This window comes from Macaca fascicularis, chromosome 8 (genome assembly GCF_037993035.2).
Source record: "Macaca fascicularis isolate 582-1 chromosome 8, T2T-MFA8v1.1".
NCBI classification, from domain to species: Eukaryota; Metazoa; Chordata; class Mammalia; order Primates; family Cercopithecidae; genus Macaca; species Macaca fascicularis.
The window spans coordinates 119,082,361-119,088,848 of record NC_088382.1 but is presented as its reverse complement, the minus strand read 5'-3'; the positions used below and the strand labels follow the sequence as shown (position 1 = coordinate 119,088,848).

General features: G+C 37.2%; 1 long non-coding RNA gene across 2 annotated transcripts in view; it reads left to right on the top strand.

Moving 5' to 3' along the window:
- The window catches only part of LOC135964804 (uncharacterized), a 77,834-nt gene that overhangs the window by 2,332 nt on the left and 69,014 nt on the right, over positions 1–6,488 (top strand). The gene's annotated exons all lie outside the window — the stretch shown is intronic.

Below are 6,488 nucleotides of genomic sequence, written 5' to 3'. Positions count from 1 at the left end.
CTTGTTAAATAGTTAAGTCCATAATTGGGATCACAAGTCAATAATTTGGATTTGGGTTTAGGGACCACCTCTTGGAAACAGGCAACTTTTAAGTCCTGTCCTCTCCCCAAAGCTTGCGTGGAGTGGGAATAGGGAACCACCAAATGTCAAATGGGAGGAACATAAGGGATAGAACCTGGTATATGAATTTCTTTTACTCAATGGAATATAGTTAATTCTGCCTGCTCTGAGTCCAACCATTTTGCTCACTCTAAAGCTTCTGATCAGCCTCTGCCCAATTACCAGCTTGATTTATTCACACTATCAACCTCCAGCCAACCACTTACTCTCCCCTTTCAAAGCCTACATAGGCTTTGTTCTGAGTTCTCCAGCTGGGGCTAACTCTGGCCTTGTCACCTGACCTGGCCCAGGAGGTAGGAGCAGACTGCAAACACAGCCCTCTGTTCCAGATTTTTCCCAACCCAGTTCCCTGGCTTTTCACCAAAGGGTGGGTTTTTTCCCTCAAACACAATTTTAGACCTGCTGTTCTGACTTGAACTTTAATGGCTTTTTATTAATGAGCAGCTGTTCACAGTTGAATACAGATCATAAAGTCACATTCATTTCTTGATCAAGTAAAACAAAGCTTTGCCATTCATAGAGTGACAGCTTTGAGCAGATACATTTAAAGCATAGGATTTTCTGATGAGAATTTTAATGAATTGTTTTATTAATCTTCCCACTGGGGAATTTTACTTGCTTTCAAAATAATAAACTTCAGTATTCTGGAAAATTATGACTTCTTTTTTAATATTCAAAATCACCATATACTAGTTAGGGTCAATTGCCTAATAGAGAAATCAAACAGTCTGAAGCAGCATTTTTCTTTCTTTTCTATTAAATGAAAATTAACCTTCTATGAAGCATTTAAATAAATTTTTCCTCATAATTGTTATTACAATTAGCAGTGACTTTTATTGCTAAATATAGGAAGACTCAAGATTTAGTAACAATTTAGAGTTAACCAGGTTTCTTCAGAAGGGGCTTGGATAGAAATCGAGAAAAATAATTCATATATTTTATAGAAATACATTCAAATGAAAAGAGGTGAATTCTCATTTTGTGTTCAGTAGTGAGGTTCAGCAACATCATACTTCTGGCTAATGTCCACATTGTTATTAGATTTATAACAGAGTTCAGCTATATTATGAATTAAGTAGAGTTGATCTGAACAGGATCTGGGAGTCTAAGACCTTTTGTTATTTCTAACAGTAAATGTATTGAAATTCATACAACCAACATAAAACAGTAGTTTGTAACATAATCTATCTTGTACATGGATTGAGAAAGTAGAAATAAAACAACACGAAACAATGGGAGACTCATTCATTGAGCTACAGCATGACGGACGTCGTGACTTTGACCTTGAACAAGTTTAAGCCTCAGTTTTCTCATCTGCAAAATTACGTTAGTAATTCCTGCTTTACAGATTTCTTTTGCAAATTAAATATCATACCATATGTGGAAATGTGTTGGAAATATAGCAATAAAATTGGTGAAAGCTTTAAAGCAAACAGATTTATTATCTTCAAGATCAGGACAATCCCCTTTAGCTCACAACATGGAATAGTGCTTCCAGGGAATAGAGGTGAATTTTATGTCATCAGCAACCAGAAGTAGACATGTTTACTAGCAATATATTAACAAAGGGAAACAGGGAGGGAAAGCCAGAATTCAACCCTCCATACCCCCACTTCTACCTTCTTTATTCCCTTTGTTTTAAAGGCATAGGATGAAAGATCAGCTGTCAGAACTAGGACACCTATAACCCTTCCCCTTTCTCTCCAGGCTTTTATATACCACTCATGGGATATTTATCTCATAACAAGATCTGTTGCCACGTTTTGTCTATTCTTTCTTCTCAGTGTCCATAATTTCAGCACATCTGGATAGCAAAATGATCTGCTAACTTAGTCTTTTGTATTTTACTATTTTCCTTCCTCTAAGTCACTTTGGTACTTTGCTATCTGATTAATATAAATATTGTTAAGGCACAGCCTTCTTCATAGTAACTGACCTTTTTAAATTTTCCAGTGTCCGTCAATTCAAATTCACTTAGGAGGATATGTGTCTTGATTGTTGCTTTTTAAACTCTTAATTTTGAATTGTTTGTTTGGGGATCTCCCTCTAACCACCTATGGCCCTTTAAGACATGCCAGAATTCTCGTTAAAGGAGTTAGTCTATGTATACTGTACATTTCATACAGTGAAAATTAACTTAAATCTATATTTTATACTGTAGTTCTTATTTGAAATTAAATCCTTTAAGGATTATTTTCACTTGAAAATTGAACTCATAATCATACTAGAAATTTTTGATGTGAAGAACTTAATAAATTTTTTCTTCCTAAGAATTTATAGAATTTATATATATAAAGGATCATCTGCCTAAATGCATAAATTACTGTAATGAAAAACCAAAGGAAAATACTCTTGCCATGTAGCCAGGCACAGTCATAAATATCTTGCACAAAAGGAATTAGTTTTTTTTGCTCATAGGCACAGAGCCCATTACCATAGCAACCATAATTACTCAGTCTATAACTGGGTGTGAATTTTATACACTGCTACTTCAAACATTAAGGCTGTAAGTCAGGATAAAGTGCAGTTTCTGTAATATTTTGAAAAGACTTCTTAATCTCGAAAAGCTAGGATAGGAAAAGTTTCATTATGCTACCTAATCATTGGTTTATTAGAAAGTTTATTTAACACCATGGGCAAAGTGTGTGCTAAGCACTTCAGAGAAGTTGAAAGAATACATAGTCCTTAACCTAAAAAAAAACTTATCTAATAAAGTCAGCATTCATGGGTGAACAGTGTTCTTAGAACAGTTTTTCCATGACCATCTTCCTAATTTCAGAATGACGGAATTATAACAACTACAGTACTGTATTAGGACTTGCAAGTAAGGCAATAAGAGGTTTGTAGCTGTACCTACTATGTCCCCTATGGCACAGTTTTCCTATTTGGTCTTACAGTGTGTCTGTAGCTACTCTCTGGGGAGGGGAAATTGGGGGAATAAATTTTAGTATTTCTTTCACTGGAGACTGAACACTCCTTGCAGTTACTACCATCATGGGGAAGCTGAAAATGCCCACTGATGAGCTTAGAAAAAGGTCAAGACCCTCCCACTGTTTCAGTAGTTCCCCAACCCAACACATAATGGATTCAGATTAAAGGTATTTTTTTTGTTGTTTGTTTTGTTTGTTTTTTGTTTTGTTTTGTTTTTTGAGGCGGAGTCTCGGTCTGTGGCCCAGGCTGGAGTGCAGTGGCACGATCTCGACTCACTGCAAGCTCTGTCTCCCAGGTTCACTCCACTTTCCTGCCTCAGCCTACCAGGTAGCTGGGACTACAGGTGCCTGCCACCACGCCGGCTAACTTTTTGTATTTTTAGTAGAGACGGGGTTTCACCGTGTTAGCCATGGTAGTCTCGATCTCCTGACCTCGTGATCTGCCTGCCTTGGCCTCCCAAAGTGTTGGGATTACAGGCGTGAGCCACTGCGCCCGGCCTCAGATTAAAGTTTAAGCATTTCCATTTGGGAGGGTATAGGTAGTAACTCAAAGATGCATGGGGTATTATAACCCTGGCATTGTCCACCTTTCCCATTAGGAAGGATTAACTCTCTGTTCCCTTGTTCCTTTCAAATTTTGCCATCTCAGATATCTGATGAAAGTGGGAGATGTATCTTTTAGGATTAGGATAACCACCAAATAACAATGAAACCCTGAAGGAGCCAGGGCTGGTATAGGGGACCACAATGTCAGGAGCCCAGACTCCTTTCAGCTGAGCTCTCTGGGTTCTGGAAGAGGTATAAAAATATTCTTCACACAAGGACATTGTAAAAGCCATAAAATTGTCCACCATCTTAGTCTTTTCTTACCTACAGGTTTAAGATTTTTCTGTAGATTTTTAGTAAGGAGATTTTCTAACACAAGTTATGGAGCAGTAAAAAGCACTGGCCTTTATCCTCCAGGTCTCAGGAGCCATCTTGCTCCATGTAGCAGGAAAAACAGGAAAGGATGAAGAAAGGGCAAAGGGATGCATAATAGCTGTTTTAGCAGTTTCTAGAATATGCCACAAGATAATGTCTGTTTTTGTAACCCACTGCACAGAAGTTGATCGCTCTCACTGCAAGTGAAGCTGGGAAATTGCCTTTGTTCTAGGTGGCCCTGTGCCCAGCCAATAATTCTAATACTTAGCACTCACAGGGTGCTTATTACATGCCAGGCACTGTTACAGGGTAATAAGAAGCCCAGTGGTTTACTGGGCCAGGGATTGACATGATATAGGCCACATTATGGAAATAAAAACAAGAGTGTGTCATTTTACCGCCTCTAGGCACTGTGTTACATGTCATATATGTGATACCATCAGTCTTCAAATACCACACTTTCCACATTTTGTAGCTGAAGAAACTGAGAATAAGGGAAACTAAGAGCTTGCCTGAGGGCATAGAAGTGGTAAAGTATAAACCAAGAATTTGAACAGGAATTTGGATTAAAAACTCTTCCCAATGAAGTACTTGCCCATGCTTGAGGAAAAGTGGGAAGCAATTAAATGTTGGAATTTGGGCTCTGGAGTTAAGTTGTCTGTGTTTGAATCCCAGCTTTACCATTAGTAGCTCTGTGAACTTGGGAATTTAACCTAACCTTTCAACATTTCAAGTTTCCTCATTTGGACAAGGGAATAAGGTTATCCTCATAGGATTGCTGTAAGGAGAGAGTCCATGTGGAACACACAGCATAGTGTCTGGCATGTAGTGAATATGTGATAAACCTTTATTATTGATTATTGTTATTATTAGTGCTAGGGGTATTTTAAATAGCACTTTTGGGGATAAATGAATAAAAGGTGAAAACAGATGGACCATCTAGAAGTCATTGCAATGATCAGAAGGTGATGGAATTTAGGAAAGAGTAGAGAGTAGTACAAGATATAAACATTTCTCTTACTATGAGAAATACAAGAAGCTATTCTTATTAACTTCTTATTCTCTGTTTCTTTCTTTGACCAAAATTGGAACAATATATTTACTTCACCAATATTTCAGGTCTTAGATAGAAGAGCATTCACACACCAAAGGATTTTTATTACTTGTTCAAGAGCTAGATAGTCACTTCTTACAATAAAAAATATTTTAAGAATTTAAACATTAATTTCTAAGACAGGAATGTTCAGAGAAATATTATTTAAATGCAAAAAAATTTAAAAGCAAAAATAAAAGTTGCTTAGCATATGAATAAGGGATATGGGAAGCCATACTGCCCATGGATTCCAATAATTCAAACATTTTTAAAAGTAGTAATTAAATTGTAATTTATCTGGAATAAGCAATTATGTATTATGATTATTCTAGAAAGTTCTTAAAAAGCAGACAGCCAGAAACCTAAAGCAGTTAAATCAGGAACTTTTTAACAAAGTCTGTGGCTAAGAAACAATTTTTAGAAATTCCTTTTACTGCCATATAACTTGTATTAGAAAATTTCCTTATTAAAAACTGACAGAAAATATCTTGACAAAAAAACTCCAATGGGCTGAATTAAACCTTTAGGTAAGAAAAGAATACAAATGGTGGACAATTTTATGGCTTTTACAATGTTCTGGTGTGAAGAATATTTTTGTATCTCTTCCAGAACCCAAATGTAGGAATTTGTTCCATAGATGCTGGAATTGCAGTTTTTGGAATTTAGTTTTCTAACAGAAAGGAAGTATCATGGAATGAACAGTAAACTGGATTTGCTTTAGGAAGACTGATTTTTAAGTCTTAGCATGAAATGGCCCATGTTGGGTGTCTTTCCCCCTGCCTATCCCAGGAACAGAGGTTTTTCACTCCACCAGGGTTGGAACTGAGGGGAGTATAAAAGTGCTCTGTTACCTGGTGCTGTACAATCAAGTATCAATGCTCTCTGGACATGGCAAATGTTCCTCATGAAGGGGCTTTCATGTATTACTTTGAGGGCTACCTTGTCAGGGATCACTTACCTACAATTCCTTTAAAGTTGTGACTATTTCCTTTGCAGCTGTTCGTGTGAACTTTTTCCGTAGCCCCTAGGCCTTCAGTGGTCCTTTCCCAATTTTCTTCGACTGCCCTTCTAGGTAGCTCTCCTGAACAAGGCTTAAGAACTCCAAAATGCTAGCAACCTCATGCTTTCTCTCTCTCTCTCCCCCTCTCTCTGTCTCTGTCTCTCTGTCTGTCTCTCCCTGAGACAGTGATCCATGTTGTATTGAAATGGTCTGTTTCCATTCTTTCCCCAAATATCCTGAAAACTCTTCGAGGGAAGGCATAGCATGTTATTTCTTGTAGCCTTCCTACTTACTAGAACACCGAATAGATACTGCTCACATGAATGAAATGCCACATTTATACCAAGATATTTGATTTTACCACCTAGTAAGTGTTTATATGTTTTCTGCTAAGTAAGATTAACAATGATCTGAAGTGAATGTA